Here is a 19,510-nt window from a genome sequence, read left to right on the forward strand (position 1 = left end):
TATTTTTTCTCTGAATGTTTATCATTCCTTTGCTCAGAGGTTGATGCGCTTGCTGTTTCCTGAGCAGCTCTTCTTTTCTCCACCCTAGCGGCCCGCTTCTTTTCTCGGCATCTTTTCACGTTAAAACTGATTAAGTCAGTGTTTATGTTGCAACTACTTAGAACGTATTCCTTAATGTTTCACTTAAGCTGGCACTTAAGTCTTCAATCTGCCTCAAGAATGATTTAAGACATGAAGAGGACGGCGAAGTTGGTAGGGATGAGAATGGCGCCTGTACGAGAATTAATTCTATAATATAATAAAATAAAAAGAAAAAGAGGAATAACCTTGGAGGTCAATCATCAACCTGAAAGTGGATAGTATACATCACGTAGTATATGTGTACCAAATTTCAGGTCAATAAGTCAAACGGTTTGTGAGCTACAGGTGATTTAAATCCTGTACGGACAAAGGGACAGACAAACAGACAACCATGGTAGCGTATTATATATAAAGATCAGGCTCCAAAAGCAATACAGAATCAGTGGTTACTGAAGTTAAATTTGTGGCTAAAGGAGCTTTACAAACAAACACATGGCGAACCTTCTCAGGAATGTACAGTGCAAAAGTTGAGTATGTCTGGCCAGCATTGTGTAGAGTGGTGTTTCTTAAACTGTAGGCCCACAGCCCCCTGGGTGGGGAGAAAAATAATTTGTTTGATCTCAAAATTCTAGAAGCTGAAAATGATAGTCTTGAGGGATATGGGGAACACAAGTTCTTAGAAGGCTACAACAAGCTACATTTTAATGTCCTTTCCTTTTTTTTTGTTGACAAGCAAATTCTTTTATCAAAAGCAACTTATAAAAGAGGTCAGCATGATCAAGTAACATTAGTCTGGGGGTCTGTTTGGGAATGAGTGGCACAGGACAAGGTTACAAAATTGACCAAAAAAAGTAAAGAGCTCAGAACAAAAATATAAGTTATTTACAATTCCTAGACAATACCTAATAGCTAATATCATTTTGATAGAAGTTCACCAAACAAGAGAGTCTTCAGATGCTTCTTAAACACATTAAGGGAGTCAAAATTTTGAACTGAGGTGGGCAGCTCATTCCACCAACTAGGAGCTACACATTTAAAGAGTCTGGAGTGAGATGTAATGCCACACAGAGGTGGTTTCACCAGACACCATTCATAAGCAAAACTGAGTGGTTGAGAAAGGGCATAGGATGTTACAAGTGTTTCCATATATACATTTGCTCATCCAATGACTACTCTGTACACAAGCATCAAGGATTTCAACTTAATATGTGCAACTACAGGGAGCCAATGTTGTGATCTGAAAAGATTAAAAGGAGTAACATGTACTGTACCTGCCTCGACTGGCTGAACACCAGACTTGCCTCTGCATTTTCAATTATCTGCAGTGGCTTGGTCACACATGCTGATACTCTAGCCAGCAATAGTAGCAGTAGTTATGACAAGACCAAAGCCAAAAAATACTGTTTAGAGTTAATCTGCAAGAACAAGAGATCATAGCAACAAGGCTCTAAAAGGACAGCTGATCATCGATCAACATACCAAGGTTGTGTACCAACTTGGTGAGTGTTAGTGAAAATGAACCTAAGTGAGCAGAGGTGAGGTGCTGAATAGACGGGCAAGCTGGGATAAATGAAGGTCTACCTTTGCCAAGTTGACCTGCAGATAGTTTTCCTTTAATATTATGGATTATTATTTGCTATTTGACTGACTTCTTTACATTTCTTTTGTTTTTCCAGTTGAAGTACTGGTGTTTGAAGTGACTTGTTCAAGGTCATACACTGTCAGTAACAAGAATTGAGCCCACAACGTTTTGAAGTTCTAGGTCCAAAGTCTTAGCCACTACACCACACTGTCTAGTAAAGTCCCCTCTTTTCTTCTCTGTGTTTCCCTTCAGTTTTTTATTTGGCTAAAAGCTGATCTTAGTCTCAGTACAATGTGTCGACAGCCCTACTTGAACAAGATATGTTTTACACCAGGAAGTACCCATGGCTGACTGCCACTCCCAAATAATTTTTACTATATTTTTGTGTCCTTTAATCTTAACTTATTGGGAAGGAAATTGGGCCTAACAGATTTGGCGCCCGGGTCCTCTCTGAAAAATATCTCGAAGGTAATCGATCTTTTTTGACTATGTTATTTTACTCCTAATGTTTCTGTAATGCCTTATTAGCATGTGCTAATTCTGTACTGATTTCACCATTAGAAATGCACTGTATTAGCACTATACAGTAATAACTAAGCATGCTCTAACTAAAAACCCAGACAAATCAGTATACAGTAAATGTGAATAAATAATTACCATTTCACCTATAGATGCACATTGTATCAGAACTATAACAACAGATTATATATTAAATAAAAAATTCACATTAACATGAATAACTTAATTAAAATTGCAAGGGGCTCTAACATTTCGATACAGTTCTGCTATTCTGAGACCTTAAATGTGCCTTTGCTAAATATAAATATTAGAGCATTAACTAGTAAGACCTTTCACATTAACAATCTTATCAGTGATAGGAAAATCGACTTTGTTACACTAAGTGAAACGTGGCTCAGCTCAGATGGTGCAACAGTGTTAATTGAAGCAGCACCTTCACTTAGTTCACCAAGGCAAAAAAGGCTATTTAGAAAAGGCTATTTAGAGAATATTTACCTGAGCCGATTAAATGACTGGCTTTGGTACTTTCATGTCTTTCGAGTATCTTGCCATGGTTATTCAAGGAGTGTCCAGGTCTCTCATATTGACCATTTATGGACCTCCAAATATATATGTCTTTTATTGATGAATTATCAGACTTAGTATTTGTAATAACTATGACAGGCTCCTAATTGTAGGCGATTTTAATTTTAATGTGAATAAACAGTGTGACCCAAATGCAAGAGAATTCATGAACTTACTGCACTCTTTCGATCTATTAGTCCTCATGTCTGCCAGCCCACACATAAGGGAGGAGACACATTGGATTTAATCATTTCAAAAGGATTAAAAGTTGACATGAGGCAGGTCATTGATGTCAGTATATTTGACCATTTTTGCATATTACTTACTCATATCTACAACTAATTAGAAGTGTATTGTTAAAAAAAAACATTATTTTGATGTATCTGCAGCCTCAATGTTTGATAATATTCTAAACAATCAGTCCGATTGTAGTGCTTACCTCAATAATAATAATGCTGTTAACAATAAAGTGGAAACTTTATATGCTAAGATGAGAGTTGCAGTTGACATAGTGGCTCCTGAAAGGACTGTTAAGGAAACCTCCAGCTCTAGTCTACCTTGGAAAACCCAAAGACTGTCTAATTTAAAGAGAACATGCCGGAGAGGCGAGTGTAAATGGAGAAAAACTAAACTGATAGTCCACTATAAAATACTGAAGGCTAAAATAACTGAACATACCAACACAGTCCACCTTGAGAGGCAGCCCTATTTCTCTAAAATTATAAATGATACTGCTAGTTATCCAAGAGTTTTATTCCCAATTATTCATCGTCTTATAAACCCAGCTCACTCAATGCAATGCCTCCTTAAAACCTCTAGTGAAACTTGTGAGGCCTTTTCAATATTTCTAAACACAAAAAAAAATAAATTAGAAGTAATATAATACATCCCTTCCAAGTTAATCCAATTGAATCCCAGCATTACCTTTTAAGCGAGTCAAATTCTTTAACTGAAATAAACTTGTGTCCTTGACCCAGTACCAAAAGGCTTTTTCAAGGATGTCTCAGATGTGCTAATCTATTATCAGTTAGTGTACTTGACTTAGTGAACTCGTCATTACATTTGGGGGGTCTTCCCTGTATGCCTTAAGACTGCAATTGTTAAACCCCTGCTCAAGAAAAATAATCTCAACACCTCTGTTTTTGACAACTTTGGACCAATTTCTAACCAGCCTTTCTTAAGTAAAATTCTAGAAAAGCAATTATTAAGCAGCTAAATGATTATTTGATTAAACATTCTATTCTTGACAAATTTCAGTCAGGTTTTAAAACAAATGACAGTACAGATACTGCACAGTTTAAAGTAGTAAATGATCTGTTAATGTGGACAGAGGCCATGTATCCGTATCGAGTGCAGGATTTGACACCATAGACCAAAATATTCTTATAAAATGCCTTAGACAATGGGTGGGCCTCTCCAGCAGTGTCTTAAAATTGTTTTTATAGCAGGAGAGTGTTGCACCGTGCCATAGATTAATACAGGAGAAAGTACGGTGAAATGACACCTTTTATTGGCTAACTAAATAGATTACAAATACAAGCTTTCGAGGCAGCTAAGACCCCTTCATCAGGCAAGGCAATTGGTTTTAGTCTTACTTAACAGGTAGAAAATTCTTTTGTTAGTTGTGGTGATTATACTTTGGAGACCCAAGATATTTTATATGGTGTACCACAAGGATCTATCCTGGGTCCACTGCTCTTTTCGATCTATATGCGTCCATTAGGTCAGATTATTTCAAAGCAGAAGGTGAGCTACCACAGCTATATTTATCAATAGTGCCCAATGACCCCAACTCTCTTGGTTCACTGACCCAAGGTCTTACTTGTGTTTATGAACAGATTAGTAATTTCTCAAACTAAATAAAGAAAACAGAAATCTTAGTGATTGACAAAAAGGGATAGGCTATAGTGAGGGTATTAAAAATTACCTTGATCCCATAGGTTTAAAAGTCAAAATGTAGATAAAGAATTTAGAGGTAATTATTGACTCTGACCTAAACTTTAAATCGCATATTAACCAAATGACCAGGGCTTTATTTTTTTTACTTAGTCATTATAGTCTGGTAACCATTTTTTTTCCCAAATGAACGATCATGACTTGCATACGCGTATTGGCGGGTTTAAACTATACAAGTAGAAAGATAACATACAGTATCCCTGGTGTGTTTGTCTTTTGTCCCGCGTAGGGAAAAGTCAACACATGGGTCAATTTTCCTTTTTTCGATTTTTACCTGAATTGGCTAATTAATGATTTTTATACTATGATACAGTACGTATAAACGTAAACGTCATTCATTTTGAAACCTTTAGCTGTTCAGCCGGGATTGCTGGAGAAATTCGAAATGGCACATTGTTTGCACGAAGAGGAACGCGTTTCACGTCTGTCGAAGGCGTGAGGCCCTCTCCATCCGCCTCGAGTGCCGATCGGCAGCTAGTGAATGAACGCTGACCATCCACCCTCCCTTATTGTCAGCCAGTAAACTCTGGGCGCTGTTTGGCTGGCTGCTGGTGTGTGGAAATCGAGGAAACGCACGGGATCCGGAGCCGGTGGGTGTTTTCCAGAGTGGCGTAGGTACGGCGAATATTATAGAAAACATTACAAGTGAAAGTAGTCGGTTTGCTTTTTATTGTGTTATTGGTAAAGTGCTGCATGCTCTTCGTTGATTTTGACGGGTTGGGGTTTCATCCATATAGTTGTGTAAACCACGGCCGCTTTCGACCCCTTATACTGAGGCGCATAATAATGGCGGACTTTCTGCAAAGTAGGCTTATAAAAAGCAGTGGCAATGGAAACGTTTTACTAGTCGATTCAAGTCAGGTTCATATTTCATTTGGAGAAAGCGAAGGGATGTGAAGTGCATTAAGTACGATTGCTTTGCCGCTAAGAACACTGCCATTCGGGCATCATTTGGGATGACATATTTTGCAGAATTACGCTTAAAACAGTCGAATTGTGTTTATTCATTTTCGTAATTTGGTGAAAGCATTGCATTTTATATTCTACGTCATTCGTGCGATCAATTGAAAAACGTATCCCGGAGAAAAATGGCTAAGGCGCTATATATTAAGGCCCCTGTTCTCCTTTGCCTGGGTTACAAAGTGAAACCAACTTGAAATCACATGTTGCACTACAGAAATGTCATTTCTATTAAAAAGAAAACATTACGTTATTTTTTACTCGTTTTACACACATGGGCGAAAAGACCGTCGAGTGGTGGCAAAAGCACTTTCAATCATGCGGCGCTCTCCAGCTTGCAAGCATGTCGTTCATAAGGAAATGGAGGCGGGGATGGGCAGTGAAATTAGAATTTAGGGGTGCTATTCTCAAAGCTATGTTGCTTTGCAGACAAAAGGTATCATGGAATCCGTTCCGTGTTTTGCGCCAAGCTGCATTCGATGTCTTTCGCGGCCGATTGGGGTGAGATCTCGCGAGTGTTTCGCCACAGCATGGTCCACGCGGACCAATGGGAACTAAATCTCGCGCTCGTTGCAGCACAGCAAAAACTGCTGCAAAAGATGCACACTTTTAAAGGCGCAGCCGCCTTATTTTTTTATTAGTATTAATTCTTTTTTTATTTGGTTTCCAACGCGACTGGGACGAAAGCTGAAAATTAATGCACTCATCTGATTATAAGGGGAAGCATAGGAATTAAACACTCCAGGTAAAATATTTACCCATTTTCTCTACAATTAGTGTTCCCGTCCCAGACAGAGAGCATTAGAGTTGCAAACTTACGGTGGGCACAGAATATGCAGAAAAAAAATAAAAATGGAGTTCCAAAATGTCTTCCTTTGTTTATCGATTCATTATCTGCTATAAAGTGTAGTAAAACGAAATATAGAGTCGACTGTTTACAGTATTCAGTGCAGTGTATTTTAAGTCCACCAATCTTGACGGAGAAGTTCTTTTTTGCTTTCGAAACATGTTCTAGCATATGAATTGCGCGCTGGGGGGAGGTCGGGCCTTGTTATCAGCAGTGTAACACTAGTACATATTTTCGCGGATAAATCGAGAGCTTGCCAAGAAATCGGCAAGCATGGAACGCCAGTGCGTTTTCCACAGACTCATGTTAGTGTTCGTTTCGATTCAGGACGTTTTCAATGAAGGACGGTTAAGCCCAGCGACCTTGGCTTACAGTTTGTACCGACCTCACTGTTCCTCTCTTTCTTGCTACACATGGCCTTAAATGCAATTACAACCTGGGCCCGGTGTGCAGGAGAGAAAGTACTGTAGCATGCAGAAGGTATCCTCCTTTCAAAAGGGCTAGGCCCCCCCACTAGGCGTCTGGATCCAACTGTGCTCGTCACGGTGCCGATTTCCAGCAGGACTGTTCATATGCATGCATCACGGTTACTGCATGGGCACTGTAATGGTGTTACATAAAATTGACATAATTCTGTACTAATTAGAAAAATAAACAAATTCGTAGCCTCCTTGGTTAATTGAATTCCACAATCGGGTTGGATTCAGCAGCACATTGAATAGCAGCGTGAATGCGAATCTAAACTTTGTTATACTTCTGGAAGTAGTCATTCAGCAGGAGCAAGTTGAAGTTCGTGCATGGGACGTTAGCAACAGTAAAGTCCGAACGTGTAGTAGGGGGATGGGAGTCGTGCTACAGCCTTGGTGCATCCAGTTCCTCTTTATCGTCGTTTGTCCTCGTTGAAGCGGCAGCTGGATATTTTCTATTTAAATTTAAGTAATTGCGTACCTAAGGAACAAAAAAACAGGTTTGAACCGCATTCTACCATGTTGTTAAATGTTTTTAAGTGATCCAACTTTTATTGTAGAAACAGCTTGATCAGAAGACTACAGTACTTGGTTTATTGTACTAGTTATCGCAGACCTGTGGGGTTTTTAAAAGTCGGATCCCTTTGGAATCTGTAAACGAATAGATTTTGTGCATTTGTTTTTGTGATGTCGATAGAAAGGAATGCTAAAGTTAAATTTCAGGTGTGGCTAAATTTGCTCGATTAGCAGATCGCATGGAGTTAGGGGAACTTCTTCCTACTGATGAATCTGCCCAAAATTCATACATAATTGTTAATAACCTTTTTTTAATTGTGCACCTCTAGGAAGTGAGCACATGTATGATATGCAGGGTTTTGTGTGCTGTGGTGTACCAACAGAAATGTAAAAAAAATGTACAAAAGCGTTGTTTTGAATTCCTGTTTTTATATTCTAATGGAGTATTTCCCAAAGAGAGTAGAACATTTGTAATGCAATATTTTGTCCTTGCACATTTATATCATTAAGCAGAGTTAATGGATAAAGGTAGGCGTAGTAAACGTTTAAGGGCTTGCTTGTGAGGGATACTCATTTTACAGTACATTTTTTTGCTTAAATATGGAGGGAGCTGATCACGTGATAGTGGTGCATTGGTTAGTGCTGCTGCCTCACCTTTGCAGGAGGCTGCACTTCAATCTAGTTTCAATGTGTTTTTCCTTTGTCCCTCTTGGCATACATGGGTTAATTTCCCATATCTGATCATACATGGGTTAATTTCCCATATCTGAAAGACAGTGGAGGTGGAATATCTCTATAATTGCACCTTTAATTGGAACATGTGGTTTTCTAGGATGAGTAAATATATGAACAAGGGGAGACAGTTTAGTTGATTATTGCTTGTAGAGAAGTTTTCTAGATGTCCCATTAAGACGAATGTTAGAGCCACCATACTACTAACAAACGAATGTTGGTATTGTTTACAGCATTGATTTGAGAACTTTGTTAAATTTAAGATTTTTGTGTATTTAAGTCTGAAATAATATCCGCTCTTACAATAATAGTAGTACATTTTGTAAAGTTTTTGCATCAAAATCATTCTTCATACATCAAAGGTATTAAAGTTCACATTATAAGTACATTTTATATATTTTATATTTTCTCCTTGTAAAATTCAGTTCTTGATGCCGTAAATTTGGGGTGATTTATTAATAATTGCACCTGTAGTTCAAAAATTGTATAAAAGTCTTGATACAGTCATGAGGTCTTTAGAACAACTTCATGAATAATTTGTTTACATTTTGCATTATTTGTAGCCTGTGGGGTGTTTTTTTTTTTTATAAAAAAGTCTCAGGGAGCTGTTTGTTTTAAGTCATATTACTGATCAAGAGGAGCTGAAATATTGTAAATGATATTTACCTTAGATGTAATTCATGGTTTAAAATATATGTGCTGACTAGGGGGACAAGCCCCCCTGGCACCTTGACCTTCAGCCAACTAAATCACCTAAATACAAACATTGGTGTTCTGAATAGATAATTTTTTTAATAGATTGTTCCTGTGAAAGAAAGTTTACTCGATCAAAAATAAAAACCACGACTTTCTTGATATTAAAAACTACAACTTACTTTATTTTAGTTTATAATTTAAAAATGGAATAAGAATCTGAAAATCTAACAACATCCCATTAAAGTTTGATAAATTCTGAAAAGAATGATACCACACATATATATGTATATTTTAAAGTAAACCTGATTTAATGTGTGGCAAAAAACAAATTGGTTTTACTTTTATTCCATATTGAATTTTGCAAGAGTGATTTTTGCAGAATTCAGTATATTTACAGCCCTTTAAATGAGGGTAAATCCACATTTCATGTAAATTGTGTTTTTTGCTGCCGTCTGCTTTTATTTGTCAATACTGCCACATAATTATGGTTAAATTTCAACAGTTATTATTTCACTAATTCTTTGTGATCTCTTATTTGTTTCTTGGAATCAGTTTTCAAAATATCAGAAAATCGTACTGCTTTAAGTATGAATGTCATTAGTTGTATTCAGTCATTGGCTTTTTTAGGATTTACTGCTCCACCTTTCATCTGTGTAAAATCTAGAAATAAAAAGGGGTAGTATTCAGTTAATTAAAATTATGTTTATAACATCATGCAGCACAAGGTAGAATAAACCATATGTATCAGAATTGAACCACATCATGGCAGTAGGTGAACCAGTGATTGGTGCTGACACTTGCTGTAGTGCATTCATTCAAAAATGGAAGTACGAATAGGAAATTATAGCAAAATTGTGTACATGACACCAGCAAGGACAGGAGTTTGTGAAACTTAAAATGTATTGGAACACAACTTGGCTCCAAATGTGGTGATTAACTATACCCCACTTAAAAAAAATTCTTCATGTCACCTCTTTTTAGTTTTGCTCATTATGCATCATTAAGGTTTAAGCACCATTTCATGCTGGTAGACTTTGACTGATTTTTTCCTTGCTAAATAAAAATAGTCCTTCATTTTAAAAAGATATGTTCTTTGTATGGAGAATTTTTCTTCTTGCTGTCATGCACACGTGAACTGTTCAGATTTAGAAACAGAAATCATGTGAGGGAAAAGTTTAAGCGTGCATTACAGTATACAGTTTCATTGCATTATATCATCAATACACACAGGGATAATATTTTCTTTTTTTGCCTCATATTTCTGAGGTTAACATAATATTTCTCGTAATAGGTTAGGCATAAAACATCAGTAAAACCAAGCAAGTTTTACATATCATAGTAACCCCAGCGAATACCCCTACTCAATCACAGTGAATTACCATGCCACTCAAAAAATGTTTTTTGCTTTGCTTGTGAAACCTCTTTTATAGCTGCTGTGATGTGTTCATCATTGGCATAATGAACCCATCAGCTTCAGATTTCAAAACAGATAGTAGCTACACGGGTATAAATCTGAAGAACAGGGAGGGTGTGGAATTTTAAGAACTTGTAGTGTTGAAGGACATGAGCAGGCAGTCCGATGGCATGTGTGTGTGTGTGTATATATATATATATATATATATATATATATTCTTTTTTTAATGTTGAAATTTTACCACAAAGATTTTTAAGTGCAATCAGACCATATTAAGAAGAATGGACACAATATAAGGGCATAAAAATGTACTTCACTTACTCAGGTAACTGGAATAAGAGGTTAAAAGAGAAAACTTCAATTGTGAGGAGGCTTTATTCACTCATACTCTAGGGCTGTGCGATGCTGAACATAGAAAACAAAAAATTGGGCATATATTGTAAAACAGATAATGGTGAAGGTTTGCTTGAACTTTATTATATAGGCTGGGTCATCCTCTGAACTGTCCATCACCCAAGACAGATGGCATAAAGCGGGCAGCAACACTGAACACGAAACAAACTCTCCCAAAATCAATTCAATATCAATTAAATTGTGAGGGCCTTGTATGCATTTGCATTAACTCATACATAAAAAGCAATACCAAAACTGCTGTAAGATAGACTTGAGGATTACATAGAGGTAGTCATAACTATAACTGGACTTTATTAGGTCTGCACAGTGCAACAGTGTTTTTTAATTTTTTTTAAGTCGATTTTGCAATTAAAAAACATTCATTGTGCATGTACTGTAATGTAATATCACAACATTCACAGGAGAGCATAGGCAACGAGTAGAGGATGGCAAGCCCCCCTCCCAATCCAACTTACTACTGTTGCGTCATGTGAGGAGGTGGCCCCTGCCACTAAATGTCTCATTATCTGACACAAAAAATGTACCAGTTTAATACACACTAACTAAAAGATTCTCCAGTCTTTTTTTTGTGATCAATCCAGTGTTTTGCAGGTACTGATAAGCATCGTGAGAAATGTTGGCAGGCACAATGCCATACATTACTGCAAACCCAATTTTAAAATGGAATAACGTATAAGCATAGCCTTTCAGAAAACAAAGTAAATAAACAGCCCACATGGCATGTCATCATCTGTGACCGCTGCTAATGACACACAAAAAAATGAAAGTTAATGAGGAGGCTCTTAAAAATAAAGTAAACATTGTGTACTGTATCGCAAAAGACGAACATCCCTTCACAAAATTTGGCCCACTCATATTTACTACATTAAAATGCATAAACATCAATCCGATTTATGACTGACCATATGCTAAAGGACTGGTCAAATATCCAACAGTATGAAAAAAGAACTTGCTGCTAAAGTAAGAGACTCCACACTCCCACTATATGTATTTAATGACCGATGGAGACGCACATTTTTCAATGACAGCATATGAGATTGCTAGAAGATTATATAAAAAAAAAAAGTGTGTTTTACCTGCAGGGCTCGAGCAATGCCTCCAGCTTCTGAAGTTTCTCCAGCTCAGCATTTGTTGGCATGATCACGTTAGTTTTATGTAGGGCTAGTGCATCTCTTAGTGGTGGTTCGTTTTTTCGCACACGCTTTACCATCTCCAGAGTGGAGTTCCATCTAGTCGGCACGTCTTGTACAAGTGTCTCAGTCTTCAGGCCATGTGCAACTTGCTGTTTCTCAAGTTCTGCAGTATTTGAGGGACTTTGCTTGAAGTGCCCCACCACCTTTCGGCATTTGGAAAGTACGCCGTCAAATGCACTGTTCTGCAGAGACACTGTGACAGAACGTTGAATGCTGTGCGCGATGCATGGCAAGTTTTTGAAAGGCAGCTATCTCACCACTGAAATTAAATTTTGTGCACTATCTGTACTGAGTGTGCTTATTTTATTCTCAGCGTTCCACTGCTTTGCTACATCCATAAAATGTTTGGCACATATTTCGGCATGATGTTTCTCCAATGTTTTCATGACCGTCAAAGCATGTGAATGCAGTTTCCACTGTTCGTCGATATAATGGGTTGTAACCCCGTGGTAGCTATGATTTCCAAGTGATGTCCAATAGTCACCAGTAAGGGCGACTGTCTCCGTGATCTCCAACTCCTTAGCTAGTTTTGCCCTGTCTGAATCATACAGCTAGTGTATACCAGTTATGACTGTGGCTCTCGAGGGTAATTCACACATAAGCAGTGCTATTCCTACTGTGAAGACTGCTTGGATTGTGTAAAAAAATTCCAGTTACCAAAAAAGTGAAAATTAATCTTTATAGATATTATGATATCTCATCTTTAACTTAGTGTTACTGTATATATTGCTGGATTTTATTGTGTATCTTCATGTCTTGAAGCAAGTATCAGAGTTTACTAATAAATTGCCAGATTGGGAGCAAATGCAAAAAATCACAGAATCAATGTAAAAAGGTAAGATTTGCGCATGAAAAGATGCATGGTGAAGAACAGAAGCATGCTGATTATGTTTTGCATTCTTTTCTGTCTGTGTCCTAATGTCAGTCCATTAAATGCACATAAGGTAACATTGAAGAACGTGAAGCATTTACAAGGGGACTGGGTGGTAAAGTGTAAAAGTATCATACACACACCATGATCAAGTTTGGTTTTACTACAAAATGTCCAGGGGTATCCTGTCACACCCTTAAAAGCAAAGATAGGGAGACCTGAGTGTTACTGCCAGCATGGAAGTATTGGTAACCAAACATGTTTTCCATCTGCTGTTGTCACTGAAATGAACTTTGGACCAGTTCTCTTCAGTCCACACAGCATGATCCTCAGCAATGGCTTCTTTGTGGTGAGAGGCTTGGTCTTTGTCTATTGAGCCTTCAGTCCCAGTTCTCTCAAGACGACGAGACATTTTCTTGCCCTGTTCAGCACTGAATCAGTAAGCACTTCCAGCCATGATGTTGAATTGATCCCCCCACTGAGGGTCTCCATATCACCCTGCTTTCTTGTGCTGTCTCCTTACGTGAGTGACCTGCATTTTTTAGGACTTCGATTGACTTTGTTTTTTTGTACAGCTTCAATATTTCATAAATTAGGCTCTTGGAACAGCCAACTGCTCTTCCAGTGGCTGTGAGGCTCATTCTATCAGCCTTCATCTGAATAACTTGATGTTTCAGTTACCCTACAGTGGCTTACCTTCTTGCAAAATACCTAGCAATGTTGACTAATTGGTTGGTGTTATAGAATAGAACCAGCTGCTAATTAGTACAACTTGTTCTCTAATTTTGATCCCTGTCACTCTTCAATTATCTTGTTTAAATGTTTTGTGATGTCAGATGGTTTTCACTGATGAAATATAATTACAATATGTCTCTTTGTTGACATAATATTCAATTTGGATAGTGACTTTGTAAATTACAAAAATTTAATTTATTCTCTAATTGTGATTGCTAGTGTGTGTTACTTAGAGTTCCAATCAAAAGATTGGACACACATTTTGTTGACATCTGAAAAACAAATACGGCTTTGACAGCAAACTAAAACAACGACATGTTTAGAAATTGTTAATATTCAGTTACTGGTGAACAGAAAAATGTAAATACTGTAAATGATTTAAAATTATATTTGCAAAAGCTTGGGCACCCTGCTCTGTCAGTATTTAGTAACACCCCTTTGGCAAAGTGTACACTTTGCAAAAAATATATTTTTAGCCAGCTGTGATTTAGGGCTGTGCGATATGACCAAAATCTTATATCCCGATATTTCATTTCATATCCCGATATCACGATATAGTACATTTTCTTTGTATTCAGTGAATAGTTTATATAATCACCACTCCTTTTTTTCATTTAAATTAAAAAAATCAAAAATGAGAAGTACTCAACTCAACAATTATTTCTGTTCTTTTATTTAGAACATTTGAGCAAATGTTTGACTTAGAATGTAAACATAAAATGTTAATGTATCAAATATAAAACACTTTTCAAAAACAAATTACTAAAGGCCCAATATAAAATACTGCTATATAAAATGCCTGACATAAACAAAATGTGAACTGTAGCAGCAATAACTCTCACAACATATATTAAATATAAAAGGATCAAAGCACTAACAACTAAACTATATAAGGCCAATAAACCCTTTAAACAAAATAAATACAAGTCTAACATTAACTGTCAAAACCAAATGTAAACATTGTACTTCAAACTGTAGCAGCAATAAGGCTTACGACAAAAATATATTAAATATATAATATTAAATATAATATTTTTTAGGCTACATTCTAGTAAAATGTTAATTTGCACATCGTGTGGCAAATCTCCGTTAATGAGTTACAGCTGATCGCCCGCGTGGGACTGGGCGGCGCTAACGTGTTGATGCCGTCCAGCCCCAAGCACGGGCGATCCGCGTAACTCGTTAACGGAGATTTGCCGTGTTAATGCAGTTGTGGCGTAAAGCGTAATGTAGCGTTCTGTTCTTTATTGTAGAGTTCTGTTCTGCAGTTTGTGTTCTGTGATTTACATCCCTCTCAGTTATTTATTCTGTTGTCCCTGTTATTTCTGATGGACTGTAATAGAGTGGAAGGGAAAGGAGGTTCGGAGGGATGGGGGAAGCGCTGTGAAAAAGGAGGAGTGGACGACGATCTTGTCGCCCCTAGCTAAGAGAGTTTGTTTTGGATTGCTGTCTGTTCGTGGTTGTGGCCAACAGCAACCATTTTTTTTGTTTGTGTTTAATAAAGAGGGAACTAACCAAGTGACCGTCTCGGATCGTCATTACGTCTGGAAGACGCTACAGTAATTTTAACAAATTAACGCTGACAGCAAACGCTGCAGGGAAAATTATGCCTTAAGCAAATTGTTTTGGTAGCAATTAATCTTCCAAGCTTTTAACATGCTCTTTTAAATAGTACCTTTACAACTGTAATATCCTACGTGGCCTGCCTCTCGGTTGTAAACTCTCTGCATGCTTGCTCACGTGCTTTTTGCGGAGGTGGTAGAAGAGGTTTGTCGTGTTGGAGTCTGTGGTAGCGATCGGTTTGCAGCATAATTTGCACAGTACCGTTTTCTGGTCCGTGTCAGACTCTTCAAATCCAAACCATCTCCATACTACAGAGGTAGCCCCTCGTTTAGGAACAAGGTCCTTCTGTGTGGAGCTACCTGGTGTTGCCTCGTCTTCATCAGCCATGCTAGTGTGTCTGCATCCACGTGGTGGCCATCAAAACAATGAAAAAAATATTGCCGTAAACAGTTTATTTTGCGACACCACGAAACAAACGATAGCGTAATGTGCAGCGATAGACGTTTTCATATTGTCATCCGATATATATCGTTATATCGAACAGCCCTACTGTGATTGTATGAGTTCTTGTTTCAGAAAATTGTCCCCATTTGTCCAGGCAGATCACTTCCATTTATAAGATGTTCTTGGGCTGTCTCAGATTTGTAGTGCTATTTAAGTCTGGGGGCTGCGAGGGCAATTCCAAAACCTTCACCCTGTGTTTCTTGAGGTATTTCATAGTAGATTTCAAAGTGTAATTTGGGTCGTTGTCTTGTTGTAGAAGCCATTCTTTTTTCATCTTCTGTTTCCTGACTGTCCTCCATTTTCATTGAGGATTTGTTAATGTTTAATTGAATTAGTTCTTCCCTATACTTAGTCTTTCCTATACCACTAGTTGCGAAACAACCCCAACTCAAAATAGATCCACCCCTGTACTTAACAGTTGTCGAAGTGTTAATTTCTTCAAATACTGCTTTCTTTTTCCAAACAAACCTGTTCACAAGTTCAAAAATGCCGATCATATGCATTTATTGTAATGAGTTCACAAGTAAGGTTTCCTTCTGATGATTGTTTTCGTTAAGGCCATGTTTGTCTAAATAACATTGCACAGTAGAGCAGTGTACCACCATCCACTGCTTGAAAAAATTAAGGGAACAGTTAATCATCACCATCTAACACCAAGTCAGTTAAGTTTCAGGGATATTAATCTGTCCAGGTAGGAAGTATAAGTGATTGTGAAACAACTTCACCTGCTTTGTTGCAGAATAAGTGACATCAGATGCACTGGTGAGACAACAGCAAGAAAACCCCCCAAAAGGGGAATGGTTTTGCAATGTTTTTGCAGGTGGTGGCCACAGATAATTGCTCTGTCCTTATCTTCAAGTCTGATTCTTCTTTAGTTTGATGTTTTGCTAGTGTCCTTTGTAGCATGAGGTAGTACCTGTAGCTGATTTACAATTCACAGGTAGTCCTCCTCCTCCAGGGTGACACATCCATACATGCCGTTTCAAGGCGTTTTGCTGTGTATCTCAGCACAGTCTAGAGAGCATGGAGAAGATACCAGGAGATGAGCTGTTACCCAAGGAGAGCTGGACTGGGCCATAGAAGGGCATCAACCAGCAGAACCGGTACCTGCTCTTTTGTGTGAGGAGGAACAGGAGGAGCACTGTCAGAGCCCTGCAAAATGACTTCCAGCTGGCTACTGGTGTGCATGTTTCTGTTAGAAACAGACTCCATGAGGGCCCAACATCCTCTAGTGTGACCTGTGCTCTGAGCCCATCATAGTACAGGTAGATAGGCATTCACCAGAGAATACAACAATGTAACGGACTTAACAGCCTACAACATCATCCATCATCACTGGCCTGGCGATGGGTTATTGTTGGCCTGGGAAGGCATATCTTTGGAGGTTCGCACAGATCACCGTGTTCTAGGTAATGATACCCTGACTGCTGTTGGTTACTGGAATGACATCCTCAGAGCCATTGTCGGACATTATGCTACTTCAGTGGGCCTTGGGTTCCTTCTGGTGTGGGGTAATACCTGGCCCCATGTGGCCAGAGTGTGTAGGTAGTTCCTGGATGATGATGATATTGAAACCATTGACTGGCGCACACATTCCCTAGACCTGAATCCAGTTGACAACCCCTGGGATATTATGTATCAGATGCCGCCAAGCAGTGCCACAGACAGCCCAGGAGCTCACTGATGACCTGATCCAAGTCTAGGAGGAGATCCCTGAAGACCCTATCCACCGTCTTATCAGGAGTATGCCCAGACTATTTAAGGAGTACATACGGGCATGTGGGGCCCATACACACTACTGAGTCACATTATGAGTTGCCGTGATAAAATTCATGTAAGTTGGATCAGCCTGTGATTTCAATTTTTGACTTTAATTTTTTGCTGTGATTTTGAATCCAGCTGTCAGTGGATTGGTGATTTTTGTTTTCCATTGGCCATTGTTACATTTTTTTGTTCACAAAACAAAATACAGTAGTAAAGATTTTCCACTTGAATATTTTATTCATTTCATTTGTTTAAGCGTTCCCTTACATTTTCTGAGCTGTGTATGTGTGTTTGTTTGTTTGCACGCTTGCACGTGTTCACCCTGTTATGGACTTTTAGTTGTGTCTAGGGAATGATTCTGCCTTGTGCCTAGTGATTGTTGTGATAGGCTCCAGCTTTGTTGGTTTTCTGCTCTGGATAAGTGGGGTTAGAAAACAGATGGATGGGTATTTTTGGATTTATTTGTTGTTTTTTTTTATAATGGTAGTTCTTTCTTTTACTTCTTTTAAAACACATTGTGCAGCACATACTATGTGAAAATATGCTCTATAAATCAATGTTGTTCTTCCTCTGTTTGCCAGCATCAGTGTCTGTTGGCACTTAGCATGATCACCCTAGAAAATAGAACTGAAGCAGAATAGTTTTGACCGTGATCCTGAACACTACTGTGTGCCACTGCTAGTTTGGGGGGGGGGTAAAGTCCAGATAGTAAGGTGGGAGAAGGAGGGAGGTGGACTGCAGCTGTTATGAGAAAGGGGAATTGTACAATATGATCAAATCAGTTCCATTCACTCTACTATTGGATTTCCTGGCATTCAGAAAACTGCATGTATCTGGAAAAATAAAGATTATTGAGAATTCTTAGCCTTATTTTTTAGTAACTGCTTTTTATTTGTATGCTTTACAAAGTTGGAATTTTGAATCTTTGATTGCTATAATGAATAAAAACTAGTTTTTAATTAACTTGCTTGATTAAAAACCAAAAGTTAAATAAATGTAACAATATCTCGGTTGTCTGAAGAACAAAACTGACATCCAATGCAGGGCCTCACTAGATATTCTGTAATTGCATAAGTAAGCAAAAAGCCACACTTTTGGTGAGTATTAACTAATTTTAATCCGGGAAACTGTGAAGGCAAACTTTTTATATGAATATATCCTTGGTTTGACAACTCCTTGTACTGAATGTACAGTATTGAAAATATTGTAAATTATATACAATTTTGAATAACGTTATTTCCACTGTTTCCCCTTCAGAAGCCTTGTTAAGGTTTTTACTTTCTTAGTCAAGTATTATTGTCTTCTAGGCTCTTTGCCAGAGGATGCGAGCGACCACAGCAGGGCTGATCTGAGGACCTCACTAAATCATCCAATGTGAAGTACGGGTGACCAGCATGTACAGAGGGGAGGGACTTAATCAGTGCAAGCGCATGACCAACACTTGCTGGGAATTCCTCAATCATGGGGAACAATTTCAAACCTTGGTCCCCACTAAAACAAATTAGTTCAATGGCTTACCCACACTTCTTGGAGCTTGGTAGACACATGTTCCTTTCAGTATACTGTGTGTGCAGCCCTCGACATCTAAGGGCATTACAGACCAGTTAATGCTCAGTCGTGTATGCTGTTCATACTTGATAAGCTTTTTGGAATTTTTATTTCCTGCTGCTTTTACGGCTCCCTGATGACTGTCTTTGCCTCATCCCATGACCTGCAGAGGACCTTATCTGTATATAGGCATGATTAGACTACATGTGTTACAAAATAGGTTACACTTTTACAATGGCAGATAAGCGAATCTGTGGATACTGAGGATTTACTTTGTGTGTGTGTGTGTGTGTGTGCGTGTGTGTGTTTGTGTAATAAAGTTACATTTATCCAAGCTTTCAAGGCAGCTCAGGGCCCTCCTTTACATTTTGCCTGAAGAAGGGGACTGAGTTGCCTTGAAAGCTTGCATATTGTAATCTTTTTAGTTAGCAAATAAAAGGTGTTATTTTACTTGACTTCTCTCCACATCTATATTAGCTAACATGGTACAATGCCCTAGCACTATCCTCAAATAGGATAATAACCAAACTGATCAAAGTTACATCCCTATAACCACAGCTTCATTTGTAATGGATTTTTATTCA

General features: G+C 38.1%; 1 protein-coding gene across 2 annotated transcripts in view; it reads left to right on the forward strand.

Moving 5' to 3' along the window:
- The first annotated feature begins 5,234 nt into the window (after nucleotides 1–5,234).
- Nucleotides 5,235–19,510, forward strand: part of LOC120537389 (zinc finger MYM-type protein 3-like) — a 180,756-nt gene continuing 166,480 nt past the window's right edge. The window contains exon 1 of one of the 2 annotated variants that reach the window (XM_039766293.1): nucleotides 5,235–5,317. The gene's annotated coding sequence lies outside the window, so the exon portion shown is untranslated. Of the gene's footprint in view, nucleotides 5,318–6,208; nucleotides 6,408–19,510 lie in introns of those variants that run through there. The other variant, XM_039766292.1, reaches the window with a different exon arrangement.

The sequence above is a fragment of the Polypterus senegalus genome, chromosome 10 (genome assembly GCF_016835505.1).
Source record: "Polypterus senegalus isolate Bchr_013 chromosome 10, ASM1683550v1, whole genome shotgun sequence".
Taxonomy (NCBI): domain Eukaryota; kingdom Metazoa; phylum Chordata; class Cladistia; order Polypteriformes; family Polypteridae; genus Polypterus; species Polypterus senegalus.